Source organism: Gobius niger, assembly GCF_951799975.1.
Source record: "Gobius niger genome assembly, chromosome: 19".
Lineage (NCBI taxonomy): Eukaryota > Metazoa > Chordata > Actinopteri > Gobiiformes > Gobiidae > Gobius > Gobius niger.
In genome coordinates, this window is record NC_136870.1 from 19,223,227 (window position 1) to 19,238,082 (window position 14,856).

At 41.5% G+C, this 14,856-nt stretch overlaps 1 long non-coding RNA gene across 1 annotated transcript; it reads left to right on the forward strand.

The window, feature by feature from the left end:
- The first annotated feature begins 1,715 nt into the window (after positions 1-1,715).
- Positions 1,716-9,720, forward strand: LOC306978669. The gene is made up of 3 exons (XR_013793905.1): positions 1,716-1,765; positions 7,375-7,655; positions 9,453-9,720. It is a non-coding gene; the product is annotated as an uncharacterized lncRNA (long non-coding RNA).
- Positions 9,721-14,856: the final 5,136 nt, after the last annotated feature.

A 14,856-nucleotide genomic window follows, 5' to 3' on the forward strand; every position in this document is an offset into this window, starting at 1 on the left:
CGAGAAAAAGAAGTGGAGAACGGATAGAAAAACACGCAATATTTCTCATTTGCTTTTCCTCTCAGGTGTGGAAGGGTGAAACTCCTTTGTCAGCGTTATTTTGGCCAGTAAATTAAATATTGATCAGTATAAAATATTATTTTGAATGTGAGTGCTTACTGGTTCAGAAGATACAATTTTTTTGTGAGATCAATAAAGGTTTATCTTATCTTATCTTATCTTATCTTATTTGGTGAGATCCACATGAAGAAGGCCTCACTTGGATTGTCGGCGAGGGCAGGGAAAGGCGGCGTTTAGTTTTATAGCTTATTTGTGTGGCCAAGAACATCGTGGCCAAGCGCAAGAGCTCCACCGTCGTGGTCATCGTCTACGGATTTCCCATCAACCAGTGCTCCTCCTGTGACCAAAACAGTGAAGATGGCGGCCGCGACACAACCATCTTTCACCAAAGAAAAAAAAGAGTGGTGCGCACTGAATGGGTGCTGCTGCCGGATGCTCTCTCATCGAATGCAATTTCTCCATCTGTGAGATCAATAAAGTACCATCTTATCTTATCTTATTTTTTGTCTATATTCTGTGTTGCATTCTTTATGTTGCACGTCTGCACCGAGAAAAAATCCTAGTTTGCGCACCTGGTCTCAAACAATGGCAATGAAACCATTCTGATTTTGTTTCTACTCACACGGAAAGGCCCGAACCTGGGACCTTCTTGCCCTGAAGCGCGAGCACTAACCGCTGCTCCACCGCGCTACTGCATACGTATAGAACATGTGTCAGAGACAGTAAAAAGTGTCCGTTTTAGCATTACCATTGGCAGTTGTGAAAGTAATAAAATGTGACGCATTTGTTTGCCTGTGTAGTGTTGCTGAATCATAAAGGTGGGGCGTCTCCTCGTGCGCTTGGGCTATGAATAGGCATTGCATTTTCATTTGCGTCATTTAACACGTAATCATAACTTTTTCATTGTATTTGTATAACTGTGGACAGGAAAAAAAGGGGGGGAAATTACATAAAAGTACCTTTAAAACCCACAGTTTTACTTTTGATTGACAAGTGATCACCTTACATGCTTGATTCAATTTAATTTATTTGAGTAGGCGTAAGATATGATAATAAGATAGAAGTTTTTAATTGTTTACTTGACCCAGTGCTCCGACTGTGTCAGAGTCAGAGTGGGTGTGCTGTCAAATCAATGAATTGTGTTTTCTAATTATTTATTTAGACCTGATGAGTGCTGTGTTCCCTGTCTCTCAGTGAGACAGGGGTTACTTCTTGGTTATTGCACAACGATGTTATTCCGAATAAATTAATTAATGAAACAAATCAGAGATGGAGAAGTTCAAAAGTAGAGCTGGTCTTTTACTTCAGGACGTCAACACTGGAAGTTATCAAGAGGTGTTATTAGGTGCTTTGATTTTGGTAAGTAAAGCAACTGAATCTGGCAAGCCCTTTGCTACCCTGTCCACTGAAAAGAGAAAAACACTCACATTTAACTGAAATGCATATTCACACAAAGCCACTGAACTCACTTCTTCCTAAATGTCTTAATACATTGTTTACACTCTCTCACCTCGCCCCAAAATCAAAAGCTTTTGTTTGTAGTTAACAAAGCAGGTAACATGAGTCAACTCCCTCTCCCAAACCTGATAAACCTGACGGCACGCCCGCAGACTTCGTACTGGGACACATGACGCTGGTGTTTTGGAGTTGGTCGTTTCTGTCCTGACACTTCGGAGGAACCTTGAACAACAGAAAACGCAATAAGGTAAGAGCGTTACTCTTGAACTATTGTATTTAACACTCGGTACTGGATTTAAGGGGGAAATAATGCAAAGTAAGATTGTTTAAATACATTAGAAGTTGTGGTTGTTTTGTAGTAGCAGCAAAGACAAATGGGGTCGGATATGTTATGCCATCCTTGTTTAGCGATAAATAGAGATATAATCTGTGACTTTATCGCTGATGGTTATTCTAATAGTATTTCTGTGTCCTCTTGACTTAGTTTTGTGTTGTCCTGGTACATTCTGGATTTGTAATGCTCTAGAAACTCACTTTTGGGCTGTAGATTCTGTCGTTGAGCCTTTGAGGTTTTTTATTGATATTTCATCTCCAAGATTTAACGACCTTTCCAACTTTGGGGTTGGGACACCCATCACAGAGAGTTATACACTAAACTCGTAGACCATTTACATCATTTTAGAAGGTCTTGGTGCTCAAGTCCGGACACGGTCTTTGTGCGATAGGATCAGCACCTTGGCAAATGTCTCTGTGCATTCATCTGGTTCAGATTCCTGCGTGATAGGGATAATGTGTGAATTTATCCCAGGCGGATCATTGGGCCTCATTCATTCATCTTCTTGAGAAACGTATTAAAATCCGTATTTAAGAAGGCACTGTCAGGAAACTGCGCCAGATTCACGGCACGTTCTTAAATAGGGAAAATACTTCGCACCTGTGTTCTGAAGTTGGTGAATACCAGCTTGGAAGCGTGTGAAGACTAATTCGAATATGTCACTGCCAAAGTGTGGCGTGCGACAGGCAGCCAGAGGCGGATATGATTGGCAAAACACGAATCCAAAACTAATATCCGACAAAACCCGAATAGCTCAACAAACACGCGCCCTGGAAACACAAGGTCGTAAGATCAAGGTCAACGGAATCTGGACTTCATGATAATTACATTTTGGAATGAATGAATGAATGCATGATTTAATATGTACAAATATCAATCAATCAATCAAAACTTTATTTATAAAGAGCTACATTTAAAATACATCATACCATGGTCTGGGTGAATACTCGATTCTGATTGGCTGGAGGGTGTTAAAAAGTGATAATGTACACCTAGTCCGGCAACAGTTAAATCACGTTCTATATCACAGTAATCATAGTATCATAGTAACAAGTGAATTTCTCCTTTGTGAGATTAATAAAGGTTTATCTTATCTTATCTTAGTAACGATAAACGATTGAGGTGTAACTAGCTTCAGGTGAAACAGCTTAAAAAGTGAGACAACTCCTACCCAGGACTTAAAAAAATAAGCAGGGCCTGATGAAAAGCTTCAGTTTCAGTTCGCGGGACGGTTCACGCCTCCGTGTCGTCCAGTTATTACTGATAATGGACACCTCGTGATGCATTATCCCTTACTTAAAAACATTCTTGCCCGTCCAACCCTCCCAATAGCCCAACAATGCTGTGTATATGACTCCGAATGTTGGGTTCCATCAGGAGTATGACCGTGAACAGAACTGGAGATGTTTTAGTTTCAGAAGAGTCCTCCTGGCTGTTCTTAGGATTTGTACTTCAGAGGAAGTTTCGTGAATGCCAAAAACCTTCCAAATTTCAGAACATGTTGTGAATGACGCCCAATATTTCCAATACCAGTGACTACTTTTTTTCAGAATTTATCCCAATTTAAAACATGACAATGCTCCAACTGCAAAACATGGCATTTCAAATTGATAAAAAACAAATATGTATGCAGAAGAAAAGAAATTTGTCATGATTTGATTGAAATCATATTGAAAGTATTGAAAGTGCATATTGGATGTGACAAAGGCTTGCATTGCACAGTGAGGCATGTTTCTCCTGTAATAGTTACTCTTTAGAACCAGGATTGCCCAGAAATATAAACGACAAAATCTCAGACTTTCCTGGTTAAATAGAGGTCATAATTGTATCGCTTCCCGTCTTGTTTATTGGCCCATATTTCTTCGCTCAGCTCTTTCCCCCACAGAAGCGTCTGATTAAAACCCCATTGTGTCGGTTTCGGAGAGACCTGAAAAGGTGCGCAACTCCGAATTGCCAGGGTGCCCTCCCCGATGCCTCTAATCTAATTCACTGTCAGTGCTAATAAATGGGATGGCGTCGGAGAGGATGTTATTTCACCATCAGGGTTATCACTTAATACTGCATAATGTCTACAGGGAGCCATCGCAGCCGACACTTAAGAGGCAGAGTTCTTCTTGCAGCAGGAGCAATGATCATCAGCCCGGAAGAATAGCACATCTGTCAAATCAATGTGAAAGCACTCAATAAAGCACTCATAGGGGATTTAAGCTTAGTGTTAATGATGCACACTTACTCAAAGGGAAAATTCCATTGTCAATGTTATGGATTGTGTTTACCAAAGGAAAGTATTTATTTGGCTTATATAGCGATGACAGTATACGGCGCGCTTGGATATCTGTTACGAGCTAAGTTGCCGCTTGTCAAGAGGGAATAGGCGCTGAAGAATGTCGTCTGGGTGGTTAAAAGCATTCCTTCAACGTGTGAAAAGGACGATACCAAGCGCATTAGCTCTTGATCGAGGACTGGAAAGCACAAAGGCCGGTTTTGTGGTCGTTAATGGTCTAAATGTAGGAGAAAACTAACAGAAATTGTTGTTAAAAGGCGAGACTTGGAGTGAGAGTAAGATAGAATTGGTGCGTCCTCAGCTGGATCTGTGACCCACCTGCACCGAGCACATTCTCTCCAGTTTGGCTTTACCCAAATCTAAAAAGCTTCTTGAAAGAAATCGTCAAAAATTGTGACAAAAACAAGGATGAAAATGCAGCAACAAAAATGACTAAGACTAAAAAAAACTGAAAAACAGACAAAAAAATAAGAAAAAAAGAGAGAAAAAAAAGTTACCGGTTTTGTCTTAGCTTTTAAATGAGGCGTTACCCTGGCCTACAGACTGTAAACTCCGGTTAAGAAGCTTTAAGATTTGGGTAAAGCTGAATTAGGGAAAATGTGCTTGGTTTAGGCTAAGGTAAATAATAATGATAGTACAGTAATAATGCATTAGTCTAATACAGCACTTTTTATATGCTGAAAGTCCCTTTACAAGTTTGTACATTATTTATCCACTCTGTATCCACAACTGTAGCCACAGCTGCCTTGGGGTAGACTGATGGAAGCATGGCTGCCAATCGGACCCTCAGACCACCACCAACCACTCACTCACACACTACATTCAAGGCAAGGCAAGTTTATTTGTAGAGCGCAATTCATGCACAAGGCGATTCAAAGTGCTTCACAGTTGCATAAAATTACAAGAAAACAGATAAAGTCAATAAAACATCAACATAAAAATGAATGAATTACAGTAAAAGGCAAGAGTGCAGATAAAATACTTTCAGTGTCATATGCACGGGTAAAAATAACAGTTTTCAGCCTGGATCTGAACATTGTCAGTGTTGAGGCCGGTCTCACATCCTCGTGAAGACTGTTCCAGATTTTTACTGCATGAAACTGACACACAGCCTCACCGTGTTTATTATTGAGGAACCACCAGGAGACCCCTCCCTGAAGTTCTCAGAGCCCGAGATGGTTCATACGGCTCTAGCATGTCAGAGATGTACTTTAGTGCTAAACCATGAAAAGACTTGGACACAAGCAGAGCTGTTTTAAATTCTATTCTCTGAGAGACAGGAAGCCAGTGCAGAGACCGGAGCGCTGGACTAATATGGTGCACTGCAGCTGTCTGACAGCTCATTTAGAGAGGCCAGTGATAAGCCGTTACAGTGGTCTAACCTGCCGGAGACAAATGTATGGATAAGTCTCTCATCATGCTTCCTGGTGTCCCCCCACAGTCTCCCATCCAAGTATTAACCAGGCCCTTCCCTTAACTCTGAGATCTGACGGGATGATGGGGCATAGCAAAGGCTGAATGAACACATGGGCCTACCTTCCCCCCTTGGCTATTTTTGCCATAGTTTCCTCTCACGTCTCCAGTGTATTACAAAATACTTTAAATGTTTTTGAAAATATAATGCGGTAACTTGTACCGGGGAACTCCTTAAAGTCAGTGCTTCTACATGCAGTGGTTCTATTGTGCCCACCATCCCCAAAGTACGTCACCCAAATGAGAGTGGATTTTGTTTTCCACAAACGAGTGTTGAATATGCATTAAACAAACCTATAAGAACTCATTCCTTCTCAAAATGACCAAGAAACAGCAGTTTTAAGAGACTCAGATAGTGTCTTCCTACTGGGCTTGCAATACTGAGAATTGCTCCGTGGCAATCCGTTCAAATTTGGGACCAGACCCACCAACAGTGGTGGAAAGTAACAAAGTACAAGTAAAAAGTACAAATTATTGGTACTTTTACTGAAAGGCAAATTTTATGATGAATACTTGTTTGTATACTTTATTGTCCCTGTAGGGAAATTTGTCCTCTGCATTTAACCCATCCTTCGATGACACTGGGGCGACCCGTAAGGAGCAGTGGTCATCTCCATGATGTGGAGCCAGGCTGATGGTCAGAATCACCTGGCTGGAGGACTCACCTATTGCACATGTTTTTAGTGGTAAGGGAAACTGGAGTACCCGGAGGAAACCTACACAGACACGGGGAGAACATGCAAACTCCACACAGAAAGGCCCCGTCCTGGTGGGAATCGAACCTGGGACCTTCTAGCTGTGAAGCAGAGGCGCAAACCGCTGCGCTACCGTACCGTTTACTTGTACTTCACTACATTCTAGAGCCTGTATCTGCACTTTCTACTCCACCACATTTTTAAATTGGGTTGAAAGCAAACGTATTTTATCTTCAAAGTGACCTCTCTGAACTGTTCTAGTCCCAGTTTAGACTCGGTTTAGGGATTTACTCCTTTAGACCTGGTTTAGACCGGGTCTAGTTCCTGTTTTTGACCTGAGCTAGTGAGTTACTTGTTTAGACCTGGTTTGACTCAAATTATTCAAAAAATACTGCACAATAAACTCTCTTTTACTTTTTACTTATGAAGTGCATTTTTTACTTTTATACTTTTACTTCAGTGAAAAAATGTATCAGATACTTTTACTTAAGTACATTTTTGGTCTTGTATCTGCACTATTTCTTAAGTAAGAATATTGAGCACTTCTTCCACCACTGCCCACCAGTTGACACTCTGTTCTGGTGGTCCTCCTGGTCTTTGTTAATATTAATTCACATTTCAGTTCAAAACAACTGTCATAGATTGATTTACAAATGGTTCTGTGATGTTTTTTTGATGACTTTGACACACTTTGAATGACTTTGCGCACAAACTGTTCTACAAAAAAAAAAATCTAATCTCCATGATGAGGTGGTTCTGGTGTGAAAGGTTTGAGACTGCTGTACGCTGTGTTCTTATGACTAAATGTACTCCATGCCTCATTGTACATCTTTCTAATTTGTACAGCAATATATTCCTATAGTGTGGGCTTATGCATAAACATTATGACTAATATACATCAAGCATCTAAGTCTCCATAAAACCCGGGCGTTGCAGCAGCTATTACTGCAAACAATGGCAGTTCTGTGCAGCGGTTCTGTGTGGGCGCCAATCCAACATAATGAGCCGAGCTCACACACTCAAGAGCAGCTTCCAATGCCTTATTTCCTCTCATGTTTTTCATCCCACAGGAAACATACATCAAACGCATCTGTCTGACTTCGCACCTGCTGTTCGCGAGGCATCATGGGGAAAGGCGCAGGGGAGGAGGACTGGGACGCGGAGGAGAAGCACGGCAATGTGGTGGATTCTCAGCCCAAAAAGGCAAAAGAGGAGAGGAGTTCGGGAGGAGGCGGCTGCCCGACGTGCTGCATCAAGACCCGCAACTGCCTGATGAGCGCGGAGTGCGGCCGCGCGCTGCAGATCTCCAGCGTGGTGGCCATGTGCGGCATGTGTCTGCGCATGTTTGTGTGTAAGTGTCGCCAGCTTCTGTAAACCTGTGAAGAGTTTCCAAAAGTCATGTTGTCCTCAGAAGCATTTGTTAACCTCTTAACCCCCACCTGAACTGAGCACATTTTCCTCCAGTTGGGCTTTAGCCAAATCTTGAAAAAAGTAAAATGGAGACAAAAAACGAGGATGAAAATGCAACAACAAAGAGGCAAAAGAGCGACAAAAATGTGCCGGAGAAGTAACAATAACTAAAATTATAGGCACGGTGGCACAGCGGTTAGCGCTTGTGCCTCACAGCTCGAAGGTCCCAGCTTCGATTCCCACCTGGACAGAGCCTTTCTGTGTGGAGTTTGCATGTTTTCCCCATGTCTGTGTAGGTTAGTGGTAAAAACATGTGTTAATCCTCCAGCCAGGTGTTTCTGACCACCAGCTTGGCTCCACATCTGGAGATAGGTCCCCGAGCGCCCGCCCATGCTGGCTGCTGACTGCTCCTACAGGTCGGCCAGCGACATTGAGGATGGGCCAAATGCAGAGAACAAATTTCTCTATGGGGGATTAATAAAGTATAACTTAAAGGGACTATATGGAGTTTAAAAATGTCAAAACTAAGTATTTTCCTCCCCCTACATGTTCCAGCCATGTCCTAATGTGTAGAATGAGCTCAGACCTGTTCACCACAACTGCCTCTAAAATCCTGCACTGTCGCTCAAAAAGGTGTTACTTCGGGTCTGAAGTGCCGTCATGCACGAGCTTAATATAGAAGGTGCAGTGACACGTATGACCTGAGGTGGCAGTAGTGAGTATAAAATGGCTAACTTACATCTAGCCCCTTTAACGCAACATGAAAGCACGAAAAGAGCGACTAAAAACGTGACAAAAATGTTGCGAAAACATGGCAAAAAGAAGTGACAAAAAAGCGATGCACAAGAGACGAAAACAAACTATACAAAACAAAAATCTGATGAAAATCTGATAAAAACACGGCGACAACATGAGGAGAAAGATCCATCCAAGATACATTTTCATAGCTTTAAAATGAGGCGTTACACTGGCCTATGCTGTAAAATCGCCAGTGCAGAAGTTTTTTTAGATTTGGGTAAAGCCAAACTGGAGAAAATGTGCTTGGTTAAGGCGGGGGATAAGAGGTTAAGAGGCAAAACGTCCTCAACTCCGCATAGCCAAGTCCAGTTGATGGCTTTGGAAACTGCTGCTGTGATGTTGAACTCCTGGCATCTGAGAGCAAACACGATCATGACCAAAGATGACCTCCAAAAGCGGATGGAAAAAGCACTATATATTAAACTTAGAGCTGAGCAAAGGGCTGCAACATTCATCACAATGACTTACAATGTTTCGCTAATCTCAAAGGCTGCAGTTATTTAGTTAATACAATTATAATGACTTCTGCAATCAGCAAAATCCACTTCTAGCAGGATATTAAAAACCCTACAGTTTAGACCTGCACAAAGACTGATTCTTGTGTGAGTTAGAATAGAATAGATTTGTATTGTCTACCGAGGTAGAAATTCAATTTTGGCTCACGGACGCACAAAAACGACTAGGGACAATACAAGCCTGCCTAGTAGACAAATACATAAGCAAAAGAAACTCACAATGATCTATTATGACATATTGGCAATATTGACACATGCCCTACGATAAAGTTAAAAGACATAGCGATCACGTCATTGTGAGGAAAACAGACACATTTTTCACATAAAGCCTGACAAATGTTCCTAATTTAACTAACACAGCTTTCTTCTTAACGCCATTTGCTTCTGAATCAGTGCTAATTGTCCGACATCATATTTCCTAACAGAGTCTAATCTCGGATGGGTCAGCTGATCTCGCCGCGTTGCCACGGTGATCGAGGAGGCAGGAAACCGACCTTCAGAAGTATTTACCGAAGATGATTCATGCGGGCTCAAAATTAACTTACCTTTTCTTTCACGCTTTATTTATTTAATCAATCTTGTACAAAGTGTAATTAGGATGAACTCGGACGAAGGAATTTAGAGAACCTGTACGGAGTAACAATTTGGTTTCTTAGTGGCACTTTTCCACTTTTCTGAATTGCTGTTTGCCTTATGAACAAATGTATATAGTGTTGTGTATAGTCTTAATAAACTTCTACAAAGATGAATATCATGGATGTCGTGTTTTGCTTTTGGGCGAGTCTCAATAGGAAGGGCATCCACTCAAAGACAAAAGGCGAAAGATCATTACGAATATTTGACAAAGCCATATAGCTTGTGGTATCCAAAGGAAGCGGATGGGGAAATCATCAGAGCACTGCCTTGCGCGTGCCATCTGCCTGTTTCGTAACACCGCAGTGATATAAGATAAACTGAAGGATCGTGGGGACAGCTGGCCGACCTACATTGGAGTTTCACACTATGGTCCAGACTGTGCCACTTCTCTTCTCCGGTGACAAAGAGCGTGGGCGGACAGCGCAAGACCGGAGAGTGTGGCAAGTAAGATGTCCGTTAGATACTAGCCTTGGACAAACACTTGAGGCTAGACAGAAAACACTTTCGCGATTGTGTTTCTGAAAGTTGGAAAGTGCTTCAAGAAGTTGTAAAGGACATGCAGAGGATAGCTTGTCAATAATTATAAGTTGGACCAAACACACATTTAAATTCATCTGGATATAATACTGTAAGGAAATGGTAAAGAGATGGCAGTCCAGTATCCATGGTGTTAACTCTATGTCAACATGGCATTGCTGTAAGCAGTTATAATGGTTTAATCCTGTTCACAAAATCAAATGATGTTTTTTGTGATTTCAGTGACAAAACTGTGTCCTGTTAAACCACATGCAAAACTGTGTATTCCAGATTTAAAGTCATTTTAACATTGTTTTGCTGTTAGTTACTGCACTAAACTTAAATAAAACATGACTGCTCTGAAACAAGGACGAACATAGGGGGTGGTGCACCGTTTCAGAGGCGCACCGATGGCAGCCAGCCGGGTTGCGAGTATATTTTTCCTAGGAGAGCTGCTAGATCAACCAGTCACAAGTCATGAGAGTGAAACGTCACACATGTATCAACCAATCACCATAACCCTGACCCTGCCCTATCCACAAACCTTATGGGCCAGTGCCTAATCTTAAGTTAGTCTCTGATTGGATGATGAATGCCCACCGTTTACCAACTATCCTAGGAAAAATATTTTTGCAGCCGGGTTTCCTCCGGGTGCTTCCATTTCCTTGCCTGGCATTAAGCCAGACTGACTTTATTTATGTATTTATAAATACTACAGCTGGGACAAAGTATCGGATTGGACTTGGATCACAATACTTTGTGCTGCAATACCAAGTATTAATACTTTATCAAGTATCACAATACTTTCAACACTTGTGTTTGGAGGCATTTTTTAATCATTTTCCAGTAACAGTTACACAGCACTGTGTTACGTTTTGTGTTAATGCCTTTTTCAATCTAAACACTTCATTAAATGTCAAATGGCATGAGGTTTAAAACCTTAGGACACCTAACTGTTTACACATTTTAAGGTAAACATATTCACTTGTTATAATTACTTACTGTATCGCAATACGGATCGGATCGGCCCCTGGGTATCGTGATATGTATCGGATCGTGACAAAAGTGGATCGACCCAGCCCTAATAAATACATATAAAGACAGTATGGAATTGTGGTAATAGGACGTGATTTCCAAATTGAGACTGGAGGCGGGGCTTACGCTCGTAGTTTGAACTGAGAGCGAACCAATCAAACACAAAGCAACCTACGTCCTCCGTCATGATTGTTTGTACTCTACACGTGCTTGCGAGTAAATGTTCCGGTGAAAGCCCTCAGAGTCCAGCTCGTGGATTGGGAAGTCTGGGCATCTCTGCTGAGACTGCTGCCTCCGCGACTCGGGCATACAGTATACAAAAATGTGTAACAGTAAACTCCACTGACAGTGAAAAGCGTTCCTTCAGTATAACAAATCGATAACAGTAATCTAGTAGTTCTAGAATACCCAGACTATACTTTTAGAAAATCTGCCTTTCCGGTGACAGCCACTACACTGTGGTGCACGCTGCCTGATGTTATAAACACATGTTCCACTATCAAGAGCTTTAAAACAGAGCTTAATAAGAAGCAAATGAGAAACCAGTGTTGCACAAACTAACCACTCTCAAAAAAACGGTTTAAAATGTGCTAAATCGGGACATGTATAAACAAAGTGTAACTTCTACAGAAATCAATCCGAAGATTCACTTTGGTGCCCCCTACAGGTGCATGAGTAAAAACAACTGAATCATATAAGTGCTACTGAGTTAAAGAAAACATGTCATTTGTCTCTGCAAATGGAGACCTGCACAAACACAACATTAAAAGGGAAAGTACGAGACTCAAAAGACTTTTAACTGAACTGATATAACAAGGCAGTCGTTTCCAAATAATTTCCCCAAATTGTATTAGTATGAAAGGTAGCCATGGCAATATCCAGCACAGATCAACATGTGCAATAGCGAATGATAGCTATTATTTCTGAACTGCAGAGCCAGATGGAAGTGGGCATGATTCATGGAGCAATAATGGGGCAGAGTGTGAATGCTATTTTAGCTCAATACATGGAACATAAACTGCTGGCCTGAGAGAGAGACTATTTCAAAGGAAGTGCTTTTAACCGACACAAAGTACATAATCTCCTCTTTCTTACAAATAAAAGTGTATCAATGGTTTTTTTTTTACTACATTTTCCAGTCGTTTTGGAGAAGCAGAAAATAGGAGGTCTGAAAGGGTTTGGGGACAGAGATTTGCTCAACTTTGACAGCATTTTTCTCGGCCCCGGCTCTGACCATCACCAAAAACTGCCATGAGGATGCTCTCTGGAGGGAGAGTGGAACGTTGGCATCCATCTAAAATAAGAGTAAAAACATAAACCTTACAAGATTTCATTAAACACCTGCATGGCTGAGAATTTAGAGTTTTAGAAGTATTTTGATAAAAAAGGAATAAGTGTTTGTTTGTTTGATCCCTGAATTAAAACCATATGAGACATCTACTTAAACAGCACCCCAAGCTCCCCTTGGGTTAAATGTACTGTACATACTCTCAGAGTACACTGTACATACTCTCAGTGTACAGTACACTTAAGCCAATTCAGAAACGACTTTATTGTACGTAGTGTATCTGACAACTGTCAAACGCAAAGAAATGAAATCACAAACTTGCAAAATTAGCCCCCATGCACAATGTGAGGACATAAAGCAGCCCCAGGTCTTCAGCCCTGCCACACCTGTGGACGAACTGAACGGGCTGTGCCAAAGGCTCTCCAAGCGCGAGCTCTGCGGCATTACGCATAACATCCCCAAACCTCAGCAGCGGCCACAATTCACCACTGTCATATTACATGGGTGGGCTAGGTTATCGCCATTTTACTCACAACAACAGCGACAACTTACCATTAATGTCTTCGTGAATCCTTCTTCTCCTCCATTTGCGTCATTTCCAACTCCATAGCTCATCTGTCCACTTCCATCGCTGTCCTCAAACGTCCTCGTGTTGTGAGACTCCGTGTCACCCGTGTGTCCCGTTGTCCGGTGACTGCGGCGAGCCTCGGATCCGCACCAGGTTCCAGTGCGTACGATGCGGGGAAACTTCTCTCTTCATACCTGGGAGTTCCGGCCTAGGTTACCGCTGCTGTTCTCCACAAAGTCCCGCGTCTCTGTCAGAGTCCCTCTTGAGAACGTGCTGCCAAATGTCCGTGATGAAAGTGATGTTGTTCATTTCTCCGCCGTTTCGTCACTTAAGGATAAAACATATAAAACATTACAGCTGTGTTTAGCTCACAGGTTTTTGAATTATTTGATCGACACTCGCTCCGTCCAATGAAAACACGTGTATCAGACAGAGGGCGTTTGGGCAGGTGAGCCTGCGCCTCTGATTGGCTGAAGGGTCTGCTATGTCATAATGCTTGAAATATTCAGTAATATTTCTTAATAATTATCATCATTATATTATAAACAATCTGAAATAAACTGCTGTAAAGCATTTCTTCTGATGCCTGGGATTTATATGGACAAAAGCAGAATATTTGTGCAAAAAAAAAAATATAGAGAGAACGATTTAATGGTATAGAGTTTAAGGATGGAAAGAAAAAAAGTATGTATTTGATTCTATTTATTTATGCATTTATTTATTTACCGCAGCAATAACTATTCTTCCTGGGACCCATTTATTTGTGTTTTTAACTGTTATTTGAGTTTTATCACAATTTTTACTTTTACTCAAGTAATATTATTTTTGAAATATCTGTACTCTTGAGCGTATAGTTCTCATTTTACTGAGTAAATCTGCAAGCGGCAAAGAATGTACAATGAATCTAAAGATGGCAGTAGTATTTGACATAGCCATTGAGTGTGCTATACGTTACGATTAATGATTATATATTCGCTTTTTATTTTCCTGTTTTCGGCAAATGCCGCCTTTCGGGCCACTTTGTCAGCGTCGCCATCACAACACGCGGGTGACATTTTAAGCCGACAGATTAGGGCCTCTCTCCAATTAATTTCGCCTTCCTTTCCCCTGTTAAATACACAATCAAGCGAAGGCAAAATGTCAGCGATACAAACGAGGAGCCACCGCATGACAATTACCACCGCGCCACTCACAAATGCCAATATGTTAAAGTGGGCAGGCTGTGAGAAGAATTAGACAGAGAACATTGTATAAGGACTCCTTTTGTTGTGTGCTGTAGCGACCACATCTGTGAGGAGACCTGCTGCCGTCACCACAATGGACAGAAGAGAGTGAGAGAATTTACTACACCATTGAGAGCTACAATTACGTAAAGGATTGTATTTTTATTAGACCGAAGAGTTACTACACTGAAAGCTTGCGTCGAAAGGTCACACCATTTGCATCCTGGCTTTAGGCTGATTTAATGTGTTTATGAGTTCTTTCAACCTCAGAGATTAAATATAGAGTTCAAAGAATCCATCCGTTCAAATTGCTGCTGCAGAGTTAGCAGATAAAAGCATAGAATAGTCAAAATAACATGGATGAAGGGGGCACATTGATGGGTTAGACTTTGCAGCTGAGAAAGATGGTCATGTCGGAGTGCTCTTGGGAAAACATTTCGCAGATCAGATTTACCAGTTTGTTTATTTGTTTGTATGTTTATTTATGTACTAGTTTATTTGGTTGGAATAGTCCTCTCCTGGAACCGCCACTTTAACGTGGTGGAGGGGTTTGAGCACCCGAA